The sequence below is a fragment of the Heptranchias perlo genome, chromosome 20 (assembly GCF_035084215.1).
Source record: "Heptranchias perlo isolate sHepPer1 chromosome 20, sHepPer1.hap1, whole genome shotgun sequence".
Classification (NCBI taxonomy): domain Eukaryota; kingdom Metazoa; phylum Chordata; class Chondrichthyes; order Hexanchiformes; family Hexanchidae; genus Heptranchias; species Heptranchias perlo.
Genome location: NC_090344.1, coordinates 9,990,402 through 10,010,667, shown reverse-complemented (window position 1 = coordinate 10,010,667; position 20,266 = coordinate 9,990,402). Strand labels below are relative to the sequence as shown.

The 20,266-nt window shown below is 42.8% G+C and overlaps 8 non-coding genes across 8 annotated transcripts; 4 read left to right on the top strand and 4 right to left on the bottom strand.

Annotated features, from left to right (window-relative positions):
• The first annotated feature begins 1,248 nt into the window (after positions 1–1,248).
• Positions 1,249–1,338, top strand: trnap-ugg (transfer RNA proline (anticodon UGG)). The gene is given in 2 exon segments: positions 1,249–1,284; positions 1,303–1,338. It is a non-coding gene; the product is annotated as a tRNA-Pro (tRNA).
• Positions 1,339–1,864: 526 nt separating this feature from the next.
• Positions 1,865–1,938, bottom strand: trnai-aau (transfer RNA isoleucine (anticodon AAU)). Its single transcript has one exon. It is a non-coding gene; the product is annotated as a tRNA-Ile (tRNA).
• Positions 1,939–3,820: 1,882 nt separating this feature from the next.
• trnap-ugg (transfer RNA proline (anticodon UGG)) lies at positions 3,821–3,910 on the top strand. Its single transcript is given in 2 exon segments — positions 3,821–3,856; positions 3,875–3,910. It is a non-coding gene; the product is annotated as a tRNA-Pro (tRNA).
• Positions 3,911–4,416: 506 nt separating this feature from the next.
• Positions 4,417–4,490, bottom strand: trnai-aau (transfer RNA isoleucine (anticodon AAU)). The gene has a single exon. It is a non-coding gene; the product is annotated as a tRNA-Ile (tRNA).
• A 1,820-nt stretch (positions 4,491–6,310) lies between these two features.
• trnap-agg (transfer RNA proline (anticodon AGG)) lies at positions 6,311–6,400 on the top strand. Its single transcript is given in 2 exon segments — positions 6,311–6,346; positions 6,365–6,400. It is a non-coding gene; the product is annotated as a tRNA-Pro (tRNA).
• Positions 6,401–6,926: 526 nt separating this feature from the next.
• trnai-aau (transfer RNA isoleucine (anticodon AAU)) lies at positions 6,927–7,000 on the bottom strand. The gene has a single exon. It is a non-coding gene; the product is annotated as a tRNA-Ile (tRNA).
• A 9,626-nt stretch (positions 7,001–16,626) lies between these two features.
• Positions 16,627–16,711, top strand: trnak-uuu (transfer RNA lysine (anticodon UUU)). Its single transcript is given in 2 exon segments — positions 16,627–16,663; positions 16,676–16,711. It is a non-coding gene; the product is annotated as a tRNA-Lys (tRNA).
• Positions 16,712–19,478: 2,767 nt separating this feature from the next.
• trnag-gcc (transfer RNA glycine (anticodon GCC)) lies at positions 19,479–19,549 on the bottom strand. Its single transcript has one exon. It is a non-coding gene; the product is annotated as a tRNA-Gly (tRNA).
• Positions 19,550–20,266: the final 717 nt, after the last annotated feature.

The following is a 20,266-nucleotide window of genomic DNA, read 5'->3' as shown; positions in this document are numbered from 1 at the left end:
GGGTCTCGGCCTTATTCTCAGGCCAGGCTTTTTTTTGCTGGCTGCAGGCCTCGCTCCCCGACTGATTGAACAACTCCCGGGCCGTGTGTCAGAATCAATGACTGTGACTGACTGTCCGCCCATTTATGGCCACGTGATTGGATGGATCGAAGAGGTCTGAAAGGATGGCCGGTCGCCTGTGGGTGGCACCGAATTCTGCAGTGGCTGCAGTGGTTCATTACCGGTAATGAAAATGAGGTAATATACTACCACAAGCTGCCGGTGAAAATCATTCAATTTCCCAAACTTGACCCACCGAATCAAATGAAGCTGCTGGGAAAGCTACAAGACAACGCCGGTCTATCGGGCATCGTTTGAAGCAACTGGCAGTTTAAAGTAGCATCCACAGCCATGTAAGTACTGCCATGTGCCGCTGCGATCGCCGAGTAGTTGAAGCGTTAAATTCAAGATCAAATGGAGTTTTCCTTCGCAGGTTTGATTTCTGCTCGCTGAATTATTGTTTAAAGATCCGTTCAATGCTCAAATGAATGAACTGGATCCAACTCACTTCATTTATCTCTCTCAGAGCATGAGAGATACTCGAGCGTGGCCGGCGCTTTTAATTGGGTGCCCAATGTACTCTTGCAAAATTCAAATACACAAGAAAGAATCTTGCCCAATCTGCAACTAAAATTCTGCTACTTTGCAGAACCACCCATTTATAAGCGACTTTATTTACATGAATCTCTCTATCTCTCCTTGTCTCTTGTCTCTATGTTGTCCCCTGATGGACTTCTCAGGCTTCCTGGAACGGTAAAGGCTGATCGAACCTGCAACACCAGCAGGGAAAGGTAAAGGAAAAAAAGACTGAGACGGTCGGAAAAGTAAAGGTGCAACCCTGCTGATAAATTCGGAGCTAATGTCTCCACATTTTTGTCTCTTCGCCCTCACAGTGAAAGAAAACAGCAATTTGAGTAAAATATACTTATGATAGCTTGCACACTCTGACGATACCGAGACAGATGCCAATGTAGCTTCAGATGAACTAATTCTGAAAAGTATTATTTGAAAAAACAAGTCGTACATTGTAAACGAATTTAGTAAAGAGAGGCTAATATTGGTGACTGGAAATAGGTCGTGTACAACTTAATATTGCTGTATTTTGGAATAGAAAACGAGATTGGGTGGACAGAAGCGGTTGGAAAGGATAGCCGATCGGCTGAAGACTATGGTGAAATTTTAGACCGGCTGCAGGGCTTTTTAGCTGGCGGCTCGTTGGTCCAGGGGTATGATTCTCGCTTTGGGCGTTTTTCTAATGGAATATGCGAGAGGTCCCGGGTTCAAATCCCGGACGAGCCCTGTTATCTCACTGCTTTTTAGTGAAAAGTCACCAATTGGATTCTGACATCTTTGCAGTTGTTCGAATTGAATTATATTTGAGCTCCAGAGGACAAAGTGCAGAAGTTTCCAAGGCGCAACACACACGGAGTAAATAAAATGTCTCAAGATGATGTGGAGATTGAAGCTGAATGTGAATTTACCCCAATTTAAGCGGTCTCATTGATATTAGATGACGGGATCGAGAACCACATATCCAAGTTTGCCGATGACACAAAGATGGACAGAATTATAAGCAGTGTGGATGGAAGAATGAGATTACAGAGAGATATTACTAGATTAAGTGAATGGGCAAAACTGCGGCAAATGGATTTCAACGTAAGCAAGTTTGAGGCCGTCCACTATGGACCTCAAAAAGATAGATCAGAAAACATATTAATGGATGTTACTCCAAAAAATTGACCTCATGACATTTTGTGTGGATTCGCTTGTTTCTCAAGTCTGCCAAACTTTTAAAAGTTACCAAAATATTACAATTGGAACTTTATGGCCCGTACGGGGATCGAACTCGCGACCTTGGCGTTATTAGCACCACGCTCTAACCAACTGAGCTAACCGGCCATGTAGACATCTTAGCTTTATGGGCTTACCCGCGTGTTGGGTAGTTTGTGTTTATTTTTACACCAGCTGACAGGGTTTTACAACGAATATTGAATAAACCACATCCCTTAAACATTGTTACTTGTTTCTGTATATACTGTCGAGGATGTAGATCAAAATTAAAAAACAAAGAGCACTTTAATGTTACAAATTAAATTCCGATCAATATTATTTTACTAACAATCAACAGCCCATCCATAAAACACTGCCCCGCTATAAAACCTGTGGGCAGGACCCTGAGCTGCTGTGAAAATGATATCACCGCAACGTGATTCGATCACGCTGCGTTTTGACGTTGAGTCAGATGTCTGTCTGTCTATCTGTCTGTATGTTTATCCGTCTGATTGGGTCTCGGCCTTATTCTCAGGCCAGGCTTTTTGTTTGCTGGCTGCAGGCCTCGCTCCCCGACTGACTGAACAACTACCGGGCCGTGTGTCCGAATCAATGACTGTGACTGACTGTCTGCCCATTTATGGCCACATTTCTGAGTTCCTGCCTTCGCTCTGTGTCGCAGGCCTGTCTCTGTCCCTTAGGATCACAACACACCCACAAGCTTCACGACTGAACGCAGGTTTGGACAGTCTGTCCTCGCAGGTCCTTCGGAAGCTAATGATTTTGAACTGAATTATTTTTCCTGAGTGACTTGTGAAGTTTTGTTCAGTGATATGTTTGCGAAAGAGAACGGAGGAAATAGTTCGTGTGCAACTCGACATTTCTCTACATCGGAATAGAAAACGTGATTGGATGGATAGAAGAGGTCTGAAAGGATGGCCGATCGGCTGTGGGTGGCACCGATTTCTGCAGTGGCTGCAGTGGTTCATTACCAGTAATGAAAATGAGGTAATATACTACCACAAGCTGCCGGTGAAAATCATTCAATTTCCCAAACTTGACCCACCGAATCAAATGAAGCTGCTGGGAAAGCTACAAGACAACGCCGGTCTATCGGGCATCGTTTGAAGCAACTGGCAGTTTAAAGTAGCATCGACAGCCATGTAAGTACTGCCATGTGCCGCTGCGATCGCCGAGTGGTTGAAGCGTTAAATTCAAGATCAAATGGAGTTTTCCTTCGCAGGTTTGATTTCTGCTCGCTGAATTATTGTTTAAAGATCCGTTCAATGCTCAAATAAATGAACTGGATCTAACTCACTTCATTTATCTCTCTCAGAGCATGAGAGATACTCGAGCGTGGCCGGCGCTTTTAATTGTGTGCCCAATGTACTCTTGCAAAATTCAAATACACAAGAAAGAATCTTGCCCAATCTGCAACTAAAATTCTGCTACTTTGCAGAACTAAGCGACTTTATTTACATGAATCTCTCTATCTCTCCTTGTCTCTTGTCTCTATGTTGTCCCCTGATGGACTTCTCAGGCTTCCTGGAACGGTAAAGGCTGATCTAACCTGCAACACCAGCAGAGAAAGGTAAAGGAAAAAAAGACTGAGACGGTCGGAAAAGTAAAGTTGCAACCCAGCTGATAAATTCGTAGCTAATGTCTCCACATTTTTGTCTCTTCGCCCTCACAGTGAAAGAAAACAGCAATGTGAGTAAAATATACTGATGGTAGCTTGTCTGCTCTGACGATGCCGAGACAGATGCCAATGTAGCTTCAGATTAACTAATTCTGAAAAGTATTATTTGAAAAAACAAGTCGTACATTGTAAACGAATTTAGTAAAGAGAGGCTAATATTGGTGACTGGAAATAGATCGTGTACAACTTGATATTGCTGTATTTTGGAATAGAAAACGAGATTGGGTGGACAGAAGCGGTTGGAAAGGATAGCCGATCGGCTGAAGACTATGGTGAAATTTTAGACCGGCTGCAGGGCGTTTTTTAGCAAGCGGCTCGTTGGTATAGGGGTATGATTCTCGCTTTGGGCGTTTTTCTAATGGAATATGCGAGAGGTCCCGGGTTCAAATCCCGGACGAGCCCTGTTATCTCACTGCTTTTTAGTGAAAAGTCACCAATTGGATTCTGACATCTTTGCAGTTGTTCGAATTGAATTATATTTGAGCTCCAGAGGACAAAGTGCAGAAGTTTCCAAGGCGCAACACACACGGAGTAAATAAAATGTCTCAAGATGATGTGGAGATTGAAGCTGAATGTGAATTTACCCGAATTTAGATGACGGGATCGAGAACCACATATCCAATTTGCCGATGACACAAAGATAGACAGAATTATAAGCAGTGCGGATGGAAGAATGAGATCACAGAGAGATATTACTAGATTAAGTGAATGGGCAAAACTGCGGCAAATGGATTTCAACGTAAGCAAGTTTGAGGCCGTCCACTTTGGACCTCAAAAAGATAGATCAGAAAACATATTAATGGATGTTACTCCAAAAAATTGACCTCATGACATTTTGTGTGGATTCGCTTGTTTCTCAAGTCTGCCAAACTTTTAAAAGTTACCAAAATATTGCAATAGGAACCTTATGGCCCGTACGGGGATCGAACCCGCGACCTTGGCGTTATTAGCACCACGCTCAAACCAACTGAGCTAACCGGCCATGTAGACATCTTAGCTTTATGGGCTTACCCGCGTGTTGGGTAGTTTGTGTTTATTTTTACACCAGCTGACAGGGTTTTACAACGAAAATTGAATAAACCACATCCCTTAAACATTGTTACTTGTTTCTGTATATACTGTCGAGGATGTAGATCAAAATTAACAAACAAAGAGCACTTTAATGTAACAAATTAAATTCCGATCAATATTATTTTACTAACAATCAACAGCCCATCCATAAAACACTGCCCCGCTATGAAACCTGTGTGCAGGACCCTGAGCTGCCTGTCTGTCTGTCTGTCTGTCTGTTTATCCGTCTGATTGGGTCTCGGTCGTATTCTCAGGCCAGGCTTTTTGTTTGCTGGCTGCAGGCCTCGCTCCCCGACTGACTGAACAACTACCGGGCCGTGTGTCAGAATCAATGACTGTGACTGACTGTCTGCCCATTTATGGCCACATTTCTGAGTTCCTGCCTTCGCTCTGTGTCGCAGGCCTGTCTCTGTCCCTTAGGATCACAACACACCCACAAGCTTCACGACTGAACGCAGGTTTGGTCAGTCTGTCCTCGCAGGTCCTTCGGAAGCTAATGATTTTGAACTGAATTATTTTTCCTGAGTGACTTGTGAAGTTTGGTTCAGTGATATGTTTGCGAAAGAGAACGGAGGAAATAGTTAGTGTGCAACTCGACATTTCTCTACATCGGAATAGAAAACGTGATTGGATGGATAGAAGAGGTCTGAAAGGATGGCCGATCGGCTGTGGGTGGCACTGAATTCTGCAGTGGCTGCAGTGGTTCATTACCGTTAATGAAAATGAGGTAATATACTACCACAAGCTGCCGGTGAAAATCATTCAATTTCCCAAACTTGACCCACCGAATCAAATGAAGCTGCTGGGAAAGCTACAAGACAACGCCGGTCTATCGGGCATCGTTTGAAGCAACTGGCAGTTTAAAGTAGCATCTACAGCCATGCAAGTACTGCCATGTGCCGCTGCGATCGCCGAGTGGTTGAAGCGTTAAATTCAAGATCAAATGGAGTTTTCCTTCGCAGGTTTGATTTCTGCTCGCTGAATTATTGTTTAAAGATCCGTTCAATGCTCAAATAAATGAACTGGATCTAACTCACTTCATTTATCTCTCTCAGAGCATGAGAGATACTCGAGCGTGGCCGGCGCTTTTAATTGGGTGCCCAATGTACTCTTGCAAAATTCAAATACACAAGAAAGAATCTTGCCCAATCTGCAACTAAAATTCTGCTACTTTGCAGAACCACCCATTTATAAGCGACTTTATTTACATGAATCTCTCTATCTCTCCTTGTCTCTATGTTGTCCCCTGATGGACTTCTCAGGCTTCCTGGAACGGTAAAGGCTGATCTCACCTGCAACACCAGCAGGGAAAGGAAAAGGAAAAAAAGACTGAGACGGTCGGAAAAGTAAAGGTGCAACCCAGCTGATCAATTCGCAGCTAATGTCTCCACATTTTTGTCTCTTCGCCCTCACAGTGAAAGAAAACAGCAATGTGAGTAAAATATACTTATGGTAGCTTGTGCACTCTGACGATGCCGAGACAGATGCCAATGTCGCTTCAGATCAACTAATTCTGAAAAGTATTATTTGAAAAAACAAGTCGTACATTGTAAACGAATTTAGTAAAGAGAGGCTAATATTGGTGACTGGAAATAGGTAGTGTACAACTTGATATTGCTGTATTTTGGAATAGAAAACGAGATTGGGTGGACAGAAGCGGTTGGAAAGGATAGCCGATCGGCTGAAGACTATGGTGAAATTTTAGACCGGCTGCAGGGCTTTCTAGCAAGCGGCTCGTTGGTCTAGGGGTATGATTCTCGCTTAGGGTATTTTTCTAATAGAATATGCGAGAGGTCCCGGGTTCAAATCCCGGACGAGCCCTGTTATCTCACTGGTTTTTAGTGAAAAGTCACCACTTGGATTCTGACATCTTTGCAGTTGAACGAATTGAATAAAATTTGAGCTCCAGAGGACAAAGTGCACAAGTTTCCAAGACGCAACACACACGGAGTAAATAAAATGTCTCAAGATGATGTGGAGATTGAAGCTGAATGTGAATTTCCCCCAATTGAGGCGGTCTCATTGATATTTGATGACGGGATCGAGAACCACATGTCCAAGTTTGCCGATGACACAAAGATGCACAGAATTAGAAGCAGTGTGGATGGAAGAATGAGATGACAGAGAGATATTACTCGATTAAGTGAATGGGCAAAACTGCGGCAAATGGATTTTAACGTCAGCAAGTTTGAGGCCGTCCACTTTGGACCTCAAAAAGATAGATCAGAAAACATATTAATGGATGTTACTCCAAAAAATTGACCTCATGACATTTTGTGTGGATTCGCTTGGATCCAAAGTCTGCCAAACTTTTAAAAGTTACCTCAATATTGCAATAGGAACCTTAAGGCCAATACGGTAATCGAACCCGCGACCTTGGCGTTATTAGCACCACGCTCTAACCAACTGAGCTAACCGACCATATATGCAGTTTAGCTTTATGGGCTTACCCGCGTGTTGGGTAGTTTGTGTTTATTTTTACACCAGCTGACAGGGTTTTGCAACGAATATTGAATAAACCACATCCCTTAAACATTGTTACTTGTTTCTGTATATACTGTCGAGGATGTAGATCAAAATTAACAAACAAAGAGCACTTTAATGTAACAAATTAAATTCCGATCAATATTATTTTACTAACAATGAACAGCCCATCCATAAAACACTGCCCCGCGATAAAACCTGTGGGCAGGACACTGAGCTGCTGAGAAAATGATATCACCGCAACGTGATTCGATCACGCTGCGTTTTGACGTGGAGTCAGATGTCTGTCTGTCGATCTGTCTGTCTGTTTATCCGTCTGATTGGGTCTCTGCCTTATTCTCAGGCCCGGCTTTTTGTTTACTCGCTGCAGGCCTCGCTCCCCGACTGACTGAACAACGACCGGGCCGTATGTCAGAATCAATGACTGTGACTGACTGTCTGCCCATTTATGGCCACATTTCTGAGTTCCTGCCTTCGCTCTGTGTCGCAGGCCTGTCTCTGTCCCTTCGGATCACAACACACCCACAAGCTGCACGACTGAACGCAGGTTTGGTCAGTCTGTCCTCGCAGGTCCTTCGGAAGCTAATGATTTTGAACTGAATTATTTTTCCTGAGTGACTTGTGAAGTTTTGTTCAGTGATATGTTTGCGAAAGAGAACGGAGGAAATAGTTAGTGTGCAACTCGACATTTCTCTACATCGGAATAGAAAACGTGATTGGATGGATAGAAGAGGTCTCAAAGGATGGCCGATCGGCTGTGGGTGGCACCGAATTCTGCAGTGGCTGCAGTGGTTCATTACCGGTAATGAAAATGAGGTAATATACTACCACAAGCTGCCGGTGAAAATCATTCAATTTCACAAACTTGACCCACCGAATCAAATGAAGCTCCTGGGAAAGATACAAGACAACGCCGGTCTATCGGGCATCGTTTGAAGCAACTGGCAGTTTAAAGTGGCATCTACAGCCATGCAAGTACTGCCATGTGCCGCTGCAATCGCCGAGTGGTTGAAGCGTTAAATTCAAGATCAAATGGAGTTTTCCTTCGCAGGTTTGATTTCTGCTCGCTGAATTATTGTTTAAAGATCCGTTCAATGCTCAAATGAATGAACTGGATCTAACTCACTTCATTTATCTCTCTCAGATCATGAGAGATACTCGAGCGTGTCCGGCGCTTTTAATTGAGTGCCCAATGTACTCTTGCAAAATTCAAATACACAAGAAAGAATCTTGCCTAATCTGCAACTAAAATTCTGCTACTTTGCAGAACCACCCATTTATAAGCGACTTTATTAACATGAATCTCTCTATCTCTCCTTGTCTCTTGTCTCTATGTTGTCCCCTGATGGACTTCTCAGGCTTCCTGGAACGGTAAAGGCTGATCTCACCTGCAACACCAGCAGGGAAAGGTAAAGGAAAAAAAGACTGAGACGGTCGGAAAAGTAAAGTTGCAACCCAGCTGATAAATTCGAAGCTAATATCTCCACATTTTTGTCTCTTCGCCCTCACAGTGAAAGAAAACAGCAATGTGAGTAAAATATACTTTGGTAGCTTGTAGACTCTGACGATGCCGAGACAGATGCCAATGTAGCTTCAGATTAACTAATTCTGAAAAGTATTATTTGAAAAAACAAGTCGTACATTGTAAACGAATTTAGTAAAGAGAGGCTAATATTGGTGACTGGAAATAAGTAGTGTACAACTTGATATTGCTGTATTTCGGAATAGAAAACGAGATTGGGTGGACAGAAGCGGTTGGAAAGGATAGCCGATCGGCTGAAGACTATGGTGAAATTTTAGACACGCTGCAGGGCTTTCTAGCAAGCGGCTCGTTGGTCTTGCGGTATGATTCTCGCTTTGGTCTTTTTTCTAATGGAATATGCGTGAGATCCCGGACGGGCCCTGTTATCTCACTGCTTTTTCGTGAAAAGTCACCAATTGGATTCTGACATCTTTGCAGTTGTTCGAATTGAATTATATTTGAGCTCCAGAGGACAAAGTGCAGAAGTTTCCAAGGCGCAACACACACGGAGTAAATAAAATGTCTCAAGATGATGTGGAGATTGAAGCTGAATGTGAATTTACCCCAATTTAGGCGGTCTCATTGATATTAGATGACGGGATCGGGAACCACATATCCAAGTTTGCCGAGGACACAAAGATAGACAGAATTATAAGCAGTGTCGATGGAAGAATGAGATTGCAGAGAGATGTTACCAGATTAAGTGAATGGGCAAAACTGCGGCAAATGAATTTCAACGTATGCAAGTGTGAGGCCGTCCACTTTGGACCTCAAAAACATAGATCAGAAAACATATTAATGGATGTTACTCCAAAAAAATAACCTTTTGACATTTCGTGTGGATTCGCTTGTTCCTGAAGTCTGCCAAACTTTTAAAAGTTACCAAAACATTGCAATAGGAACTTTATGGCCCGTACGGTGATCGAACCTGCGACCTTGACGTTATTAGCACCACGCTCCAACCAACTGAGCTAACCAGCCATGTATACAGCTTAGCTTCATGGGCTTACCCACGTGTTGGGTAGTTTGTGTTTATTTTTACACCGGCTGACAGGTTTTTTGAACGATTGTTGAATAGACCACATCCCTTAAACATTGTCACTTCTTTCTGTATGCACTGTCGAGGATGTAACAAGTAACAATGTTTCAGGGATATGGTTTATTCAATATTCGTTCAAAAACCTGCGAAGTAAAACTCCATTTGATCTTGAAGTTTTGAAGGTAAACGTTGGTTCTTTCGAGGCTGAGGCAGGTTAAATTATCATGCGAAATTCGGAAATGAGCAGAGATGTTAAACAAATATTTTTTTTTAATCTGCCTTGAAAGTAGAAGACACAAAAAATACCTGAAATAACGGGGAACCAAGGGGCTAATGAGAGTGCGGAATTTAAAGTAATTAATATCAGCAGATAAAAAGTACTTGAGAAACTTAAGGGATTAAAAGGCGTTAAATCCCCTGGACCTGTTGGCCCACATCCGAGGGTTGACATAAGAACACAAGAACCAGGAGAAGGAGTAGGCAATACGGCCCCTCAAGCCTGCTCCACTATTGAATAAGATCATGTCTGATCTTCGAGCTCAACTAAATTTCCCTGCCCGATCCCCACATTCCTTGATCCCGTGGAGTCCAAAAATCTGTCGATCTCAGCCTTGAATATACTCAACGACTCAGCATCCACAGCCCTGTGGCGAAGAGAATTTTATAGATTTACAACTTTCTGAGTGAAGAAATTCCTTCTCATCTCAGTCTTAAATGGCCGACCCCTTATCCTGCGTCTATGACCCTTAGATCTGGACTCTCCAGTCAGGGGAAACAATATCACAGCATCTACCATGTCAAGTCCCCTCAGAATCTTATACGTTTCAATGAGATCACCACTCATCCTTCTAAACTCCAGAAAGAATAAGCCCATTCTACTCAACCTCTCCTCATAGCACAGCCCTCTCATCCCACGAATTAATCCAGTGAACCTTCGTTGCACCGCCTCTAAGGCATGTAAATTCTTCCTTAGATAAGGAGACCAAAACTGTACTCAGAACTCAAGGTATGGTCTCACAAAACACCTGTGCAATTGTAGTAAGACTGCCGTGGTCTTGTACCCCAATCCCCTCGCAATAAATGCCATAATACCATTTGCTTTCCTAACTGCTTGTTGAACCTGCAACTTTTTGTGTTTCTTGTACGAGGTCACCAAAGACTTTCTGTACACCAACATTTAATAGTTTCTCACCATTTAAAAAATATTATGTTCTTCAATCCTTGCTGCCAAAGTGAATGACCTCACATTATACCTCACCTGCCACATTCCTGCCCAATCACTTAACCTATCTATATCCCTTTACAATCTTTGTGTCCTCCTCACAGCTTACTTTCCCATCTAGATCTGTATCATCATCAAATTTGGATACATTACACTGGTCACTTCATCCAATCATTAATATAGATTGTAAATAGCTGAGGCCCAAGCACCGATCCTTGCAGTACCCCACGAGTTACAGCCTTCCAACCTGAAAATGACACGTTCATCCCTACTCTCTGTTTTCTGTCCGTTAACCAATCCTCCATCTATGCTAATATGTTAACCCCAGCCCATGAGCCCTTATCTTGCATAACGACCTTTTATGTGGCACCTTATTGAATGCCTTTTAATCCAAATATACTGCATCCACTGGTTCCTCTTTATCTGCTCTGCTAGTTACATCCTCAAAAAACGCGAATAAATTCGTCAAATACGATTTCCCTTTCATAACACTAAATTGACTCTGCCTAACCATATTATGATGTTCTAAGTGCCCTGTTGCTGCTTCCTTAATAATGGGTTCCAGCATTTTCCCTACTATTGAATGTCAGACTAACTGGCCTGTAGTTCCCTGTTTTCATTCTCCCTCCTTTCGTGAATATCGGGATTACATTTACTACCTTGCAATCCGCTGGGACCAATCTCGAATCCAGGGAATTTTGGAAGATCATAACCAATGCATCCATTATCTCTTCAGCCACTTCTTTTAGAGCCGTCGGATGTGGGCCATCAGGTCCAGGGGGTGTATCGGCTTTCACTTCCATTAGTTTCTCAAGTCGTTTTTCTCGACTGATATTAATGACTTTAAGTTCCTCATTCTCGTTAGTCCCTTAGTTCCCCAATATTTCTGGTATGCTTTTGGTGTCTTCTACTGTGAAGACAGGTAGAAAATATCTGTCTAACGCATCCGTCATTTCCATATTCCCCATTATAATTTCTCCTGTCTCAGCCTCTATTGGACTCACATTTACTTTTGCTACTCTCTTCAATTTTAGAAACTCTTAGAAGCTCTCCCTGTCTCTTGACACTCTGTCTTTTCCTCCGATGGACTTCTCAGGCTTCCATCAACAGCCAAAGCTGATCGAATCTGCAACACCGGCAGAGAAGGGTAAAAAAAGAAAGGCTGAGACGGTAGGAAAAGCAACGGTGCAGCCCAGCTGATGAATTTGTAACTAATGTCTGCGCATTTCTGACTCTTCGCCCTCACAGGGAAAACATCAGCATCTGAGTACAGTATACTTGTGGTCGAGTGTATAATCTACGGATGCCGAGACAGAAAACAATGCAGCTTTAGAGCAACAATTTCTGCAAAGTCTTATTTGAAAATACAATTCGTACATTCAAACGAATATGGTAAAGGGATGCTGATATTGTTGACTTGAAATAGTGAGTGTACAACTTGACATTGCTGTACATCGGAATAGAAAGTGAGATTGGATGGACAGAAGCGGTCTGACAGGGTAGCTGGTCGGCTGTGGTTGGCAGCGACATTTTACACTGGCTGCACGGTATTGCTGCAATGCCTGTTCCAAGGGTCTGATTCTTGTTTTGGGCGTTTCACTGATTGATGCGTGGGAGGTCCCGGGTTCAAATCCTCGAAGAGCCCTGTTGTTTTATCCATTTTAGTGAAAATTCACGAATTGCCTTCTCACATCTTTTCAGCGGTGGAGAAAGCAGGATTGACTTAATTCCGAAGCATGTTTGAGCACCAGAGGATAGAATGCAGAGGTTTTGTTGATGCAATGCGCAGAGAGAAAAGAGAATGTCTCAAGATGGTGCGCAGATTGAAGCTGAATATCAATTTAACCCAATTCACACGATTTCATCGGAACAGAATGGAAATGCTCCTTCATTGGCCCAGACCCAAAACCGGGCCGCTCAAGCGCCAGACGAGAATTACACCAGTGGACCAGCAATATCCGCACTGTAACTGGCTGCATGGGTCCAGTTGCAACCCAGTCTGAAAGAACATACAGCGTCAATATCTCCTGCGATAACCCTACGCATTCTGATCGACAGCCGTGCAGAAACATCCACTTGCAGCTGCAATGGTCGAGTGGTTAAGGCGTTAGTTTTAAAATCTAACCGTGTTTTCCTACGCAGTTTTGAATCTTGCTCGCAGTGCTACTGTTTAAAGCTCAAATAAATATGAACTGGAGCTAAATGACCGCATTTCCATCTCGCAGAGAGATAGTCCAGCGCAGCAAGTGCTTTTAATCGGGTGCCCAATGGTCTGTTGCAAGATTTGAAGTCACGTGAAGGACTCTTTCTCAAGATCCACCTTAAGTTCTGCTCGTTCGCAGAACTTGTTATTTATTGTATTTTTCTATCCTTTCATCTCTCTATCTCTCCCTCCCTGTCTCTGTCTCTTGACTGTGATTTTCCCCTCACGAACTTCTCAGGAAGCCTTGAACGGCAAAGGCTGTTCGAACCTGCAACTCCAGCAGAAAAGTGTAAAGAAAAAAAAGACTGAGACGGTTGGAAAAGTAAAGGTCCAATCCAGCTGATATTATATATTATTCATGTTTGACCAGAGGAATATCCGCAGTCAGAAGCTGAAAAGAAAGGAGAGATAAGAGGCCTGAGAATAAACACAGAGCTGAATGAATCACGAAAGAGTGAAAGAAAAAATAAATGTTATCAGTTCCACAGTGCCTGGTGCGGAATTTGGGGAGCTCCGCGGCAGAATCTTGGTTCGGATTCGGCGCTCTCACCGCCGCGTGATTCGATTCCCGGTCAAGGAATTGACTTAAACAAGAGTCATGACCTTGGTAAATTTATTACATGAAGATAATTAAACCCTGTTCGTAGTTGAATCACTTTCAATCACCATTAATTAAACGATAACTTTCTATTTCAGACTGAATGTGATGCTGACCTGATTGCCGAGACAGTCAAAACTTTAATAAGGTTTTTGTGCTTCGCAGGTGATGAAATTTCATCATTTTACAGATTGTATCTTAAGAGTAGGAATAAAAGTTCAGAGCTTCTGACACCAGGAATCTGGTGCAGCCGTTGTTAAATTTATCATTAACAGGCAATTGTCGCCATTTATCACAGGAAAGGCCATAACCGGTTATGCGATTAAGATGAAAGTGACGCAACGCGAAACATCTGATACAACACGAAAGGCATCGGGCGATGAATAAAATCCGCACCGTTTTGCTTTTCCAAAATAAATGGTGTGACATTTGTTCTCTAAACATAGAAACAGTCTGGTCTCGCTAACTACAGAAATCTCCATGTCACAGCGAATTCGTCTTTCGGGACCTTGTCTGTCAAGATGAATTGTGATTTCCGTGAAGCCAATGTTCAATTTCTTAAAATGATTCATGTGCCTGCTCTCCGATCGCAGGTAAATGGTAGAATATCAGTCCTGCTCAGCTGGCAATGATCACGGTACATTTTCTTGCAGATAAAACACACAATGAAACCCTGGAACTTTGAGGCGATGAATCCTTAGGAAAAATAAAAATAAAAATCATAATCAAACAAGGGATCGAACCATCGCGCTAACCGATAACACCGTTGAAACAGGTGAATACATTACCTGCTAAACCAGCAACTCACGGAGCTACATCTTGTGACTACAGTTATGTGCTGTCAGTTTACTTTTCCAAAATGAATGGTTGAATCTTGCAGGATTGAAAATCCAACGAACCGGCCTTCACTCTTAAACCAGCAACTATGAAGTTAAGAGAAATGTGCTAGAAAAATGCTCGAGTGGCTGGAGGGTGGATTTGGAACTCCTGATCGACCGCACTGTGCATTTTCCAGATCTGCATAGAGCAACAATCCCTTCAATTCTCGGTTTCTTTTCCCTGTGATTGGCGAGATCTTAAAAAGCTATCCTCGTCACCGACATGCTCACTGATACAAAGCGGCCACACTCTGCTTCAGTGAGATGAAAGCCCAGAGCGGTTTCAAGGTCGAAGACAATTCCAAAGAAAGCTCCTTCAATGAAATTGTCGGTCATTGAGTTGCCTTTAAAGTCCTGATTGCTGGAACTGAACTTCTTCCGAAACCACTTAGATTCAGGTGGAGTGACTTGGGGACTCCTGTTGGCTCTTTGCAAAAATTTGAACCGCGTCTCAAGATCAAAAGTCTAGGCCTAAGTTAGAGCTTCTCCGGGGTATAAACCTCGAATCGAGAATTGTACCCCGACCTCAACGAGCCCAGAAACAAGAACGTGTCCTTAAATTAACGTGTCACGGTTACATTCTATGAGAGGTCTGTCTGTAGAATGAAAGGACATTTTTGAAGAGACATTCTGATCAGTTCCGTGTTGGCTCCTAAACAAAATACAAACACCGCACGACATATTTTTCTACTCAAATTCACCAAACATCATAAATTATACAAAAGCTCCAATGCAAATTGAACCCAGGGTCGCTTATTTATTAATCAGGTGTTTTAACCAAGTAAGCCACGGAATGGCACTGGTGCCCACCTCCTCTCATTAATATCTATCAGCGACACATCACATTCTTTTGGGGGTTCAGACTGTTGTATTTTTCACAACCGATAGCAAATCAGTTTGCCCTGTGCTGTACATTACTTTTTAAATATTACAGATAAGCAGAACACTTGAGCTGTCACAACTGTGACTTTGACTTTTCTCCCTCTCCTCTCGATCTCCCCGGCAACGGTCACTAACCACAATCTTCTGTCACACTTCTCCATGAGAAAGTTCCGAACCTCGGTTTTCAAATGAAATAAGGCCCATCTCTTCAACAACGGTAGCCCAGAGAGAGTTTCTTAGTTTCAGCTCCCACTTTAGACAAATCCTCAAAGTATCATGAAAATAATTGTCTTTCATTTAACAATAATAATATAATTAAAAGTTCTTACCTTCTGGGGTTTTGTTTCAGATTCCACGGCTTTTCAAGGTCACTGCTGATGTTTAACGAAGCTCCTCTTGGTTGGAGGCTTCTGTGTGGGAAAGATCACGAAGCTGTTTGATGGGAGCACTGGTGACACAGACCGTGCGCGGCTCCAGTGGTGCAATCGGCCAGCGCGCGTTATTTCCACTCGAGAAATGCCGAGGTTGTGAGTTTCAGCCTCACCTGAAGTAATTGAGTCTTTTGCTTCTGAACATTTTGACCAGAGTTCAAGGTACAACCGGTATCTTCCATAACGCATCGATTTATTCGTGTCCCCATGTGGGCACTAAGGGTCCTCTGGCCTATCGTGTTGCAATAGCAGGTGCCAGTTTACTTGTATATGGGAGAGAGAGGGGGCGATTGGCCACAGCTGAAATGGTGAAGGGGCCGGCACGAGATCTTTAAATCTAAAGAACCAAAAACACAATTCTTCTTTCCGTGAATCAGGTATTCATCGGTTTGAAGTGTCGTGTAGAGAAAATTCGGGAGGCAAATCTACTGCCTGGTGTCACGGTGTAACGGGTGAAATTATTCCGCTTTCAATTGTTGATCGGCTGAAAGGTCGAGAGGCCTTTTCCAGCTCCCGTGTGGAACAAGTTTAGCTTTTGAGCCATTGGGTAAAATGTTTTTTTTTAATTGCTGCTAAAGAATGCAAGATATTTGATACAAACAAGAAGAATTGTAATCTCACGAGTTCGCTGTCCATGTTTCTTACATCATGTTCAACAGAAACAAGGATTCTCCTCAACGCGTTGCTGAGAATTTGAGAAAACGGACCCTCACCCTCATTCAACAGCGACAAGGGATAATTCACAGTCCTACCATGAATCTGTATGATGGAAGCCAGTCAAACAACGAGCCTGGGTAGCTCAGTCGGTAGAGCATCAGACTTTTAAAACAGGTCGTGATCTGAGGGTCCAGGGTTCAAGTCCCTGTTCAGGCGAAAAGTTTTAAAGCAGCTGGCAAGTTCTGCCTTTCCAGCGGACCAAAAGAAGCAGGAGCAGGCGACAGCGTCCCTCGACCCTCCTTCGCCATTTCATAAGATCATGGATGATCTTCCACCTCACTTCCACTTTCACGACCTATCCCCATATCCCTTGATTCCTTTAGTGTCCAAAAATCTATCGATCTCAGCTTTGAACATACTCAACGATTCAGCATCCACAGTCTTCTGGGGAAGAGAATTCCAATGATTCACAACCCTCTCAGTGAAGAATTTATTTGTCATCTCTGTACTAAATCGCTGGCCCCTCATCTTGAGATTATGACCGTTACTTGTAGACTCTCCAGCTAGGGAAAGCAGCCTCCCAGCATCAAGCTGTCACACCCTTTAAGGATTTTATACATATCAATGAGATCATCTCATTATTCTAAACTCCAGTGAATATAGGGCCATTCTACTCAACCTCTCCTCAGAGGGCAAACATCTCATCCCAGGAATCAATCCAGTGAACATTTGTTGCCCTCACTCTCAGGCAAGTATATCGTTCCACAGGTAAGGAGATCAAAACTGTACACAGTACTCCAGGTGTGGTCTCACCAAAGCCCTATATAATTGCAGCAAGACTTTCTTATCCTTGTACTCCAAACCCTTTTCAATAAAGGCCAACATATCATTTGCTTTCCTAATTGCTGGCTGCACCTGCATGTTAACATTCTGTGGTCCGTGTACAAGGACAGCCAAATCACCCTGAATACCAACATTGCTCAGTCTCTCACCTTTTAAAAGTTATTCTGCTTTTATATTCCTCGCAAAGTAAATAACCTCAGATTTCCCCACTTTATACTTAATTTGCCACCTTCTCGCCCATACACCCAACCTGTCCATATCACTTTGCATTCTCTTTGCGTCCTCCTCACAGCTTACTTCCCAACCAACATTGTATCGTCAGCAAACTTGGATATATTACGCTCGGTCGCCTCATCTAAGTCATTAATTTCGATTGTAAATAGCTCAGGCCCAAGCACTGATGCTCACGGCACCACATGAGTTGCAGCCTGCCAACCCGAAAATGACCTGTTTATTCCTACTTTCTGTTTTCTGTCCGTCGACCAATCCTCAATACATGTTAATGTATCACCCATGATCCCATGAGCACTAATCTTGTGTACCAACCTCTTATGTGGAACCGTATCGAATACCTTTTGAAAATCCAAATATACTACATCCACTGGTTCTTCTTTATCTATCCTGCTAGTTACAGCCTCAAAAGCTCTAATAGATTTGTTAAACACTAATTGCCTTTCATAAATCCGTATTGCATGTGACTAATCATATTATGGTTTTCAAATTGTCCTGTAACCACGCCCCTAGTAATATATCCTAGCATTTTACCTACTACTGTTCTAGAATGTTGGGAATTCTGGAACATCGAAACCAATGCATCCACTCTATCTACAGCCACCTCTTTTAAAACCCTAGGATGTAGGTCATCTGGTCCAGGGGATTTGTTGGCTTTTAGTCCCATTAATTTCACCAGTACTTTTTCTTTACTAACCTTAATTACTTTAAGTTCCTCATTCTCTTCAGCCCCTTGATTCCCCACTATTTCTGTAATGTTTTTTATGTATTCTACTGTGAAGAAAGATAAAAGTAGTTGTCTAACGTCTCTGCCATTTCCTTATTCCCGAATATAATTTCTCCTGTCTCTGCCTCCAAGGGACCAATGTTTACTTTCGCTAATCTCTTCCTTTATACACACTTGTAGAAATTCTTACAATCCATTTTTATATTCCTTTCTGGTTTACCCTCATCCTATTTTCTCCCTTTTTATCAGTTTCTTGGTCATCCTTTGATCATTTCTAAAACTCTTCAAATCCTCAGTCTACTACTCTTTATGGCAACATTGTAAGCCTCTTCTTTTAACGTAATACTACCCTTAATTTCTCCAGTTAACCAAGGTTGTACCACTTTTCTAGTGAAGTTTTTAATCCTCAAGGGAATGTATTTTCGTTGAGAATTATGAATTATGTCTTTAAATGTTCGCCATTGCTTATCTCCAAACATATTTTTAATTTAATTTCCCAAACTACCTTAGCGAACTTGCCACTGATAACTACTTAATTGGCTTTGTTTAAATTTAAGAGCCTAGTTTCGGAACTAACGACAGCACTCTCAACTCAATATGAAATTCTATCATATTATGATCATTGTTCGTCAGAGGATCATTTACTCTAAGATTAATAATTATCATAGAATCATAGAATGGACCATCTGGACATCTGGACCATCCGACCCATCAATCCCGTACCTGCCTTTTGTAAGACCAATCCGGTTAGTCCCATTCCCCGTGGCCCTGCATTTTCCCCTTCAAGTATTTATCAAACTCCTTTTTGAAAGCAACGATTGAATCTGCTTCCAACACCCTTTCAGGCAGCGCATTCCAGATCATAACTGTTCGCTGAATAAAAAAGTTTTTCCTCATGTCGCCTTTGGTTCTTTTGCCAAACACCTCAAATCTGTGTCCTCTGGTTCCCGACCCTTCCGCCAATTAGAACAGCTTCTCTTGATTGATTTCATCTGAACCCTTCATGGCTTTGAAAACTTCTCTCAAATCTCCTCTGAACTGTCACTGCTCCAAGGAGAACAACCCCAGTACCGGGAAAATGTGGTCACTTAGTTCTGCTTCATTAATTTTGGCATTAAACAGACCTTTGAACAGTGGCCAATTGACCCTGTTCCGGTGGTACTTTTTGGTGCAAAATGCCGATGCATTGGCCGGGAATCGAACCCGGGTCTCCCGCGTGGCAGGCGAGAATTCTACCCCTGAACCACCAATGCTTGTACCAATCGTTCCTGCATGTGTCCATTTGGAATTCTATCTGAACGAACATGCCGTTTTCAGCTGCGATGACTGAGTGGTGAAAGAGTTGGGCTCAAAATTCCAAGGGGGTTTTCCTTCCTCGGTTTGAATTCTGCTGGTAGCGCGACCATTTACAGATCTCGTCAATGCTCAAACAGTTAATTAACCGTATTTACCTCTCTTTCAGCAGGAGAGATACAACAGCGTGGCCGGTGCTTTCAATTGGATGTTAAAACTTCTCTTGCAAGATTTCAAGACCCGAGAAGGAATCTGTAACTTAAATTCTGCTAGTTTGCTGCACCTGACATTTATAAACTTTATTTTCTTTGCATTCATCACATAAGAACATAAGAAATAAGAGCAGGAGTAGGCCAATCGGCCCCTCGAGCCTGCTCCGCAATTCAATCAGATCATGGCTGATCTGATCCGAACTTCAAATCTAAAGAACACAAGAAGTAGGAGCAGGACCCAGCCACTCAGCCCCTGGGCCCGCTCTATCTCTCCCTGTCTTTAAGCTTTTCTCTCTCTGTGCTGTCCCCAATGGACTTCTCAGGCTTCCTTGAACGGGGAAGGCTGATCTAACCTGCAACACTAGCAGAGAAGGGTAAAGAAATAAAATAATGAGACGGTAGGAAAAGTAAAGGGGCAATCCAGCTGATGCAACCAATGTCGACACATTAATGTCTCTTCGCACT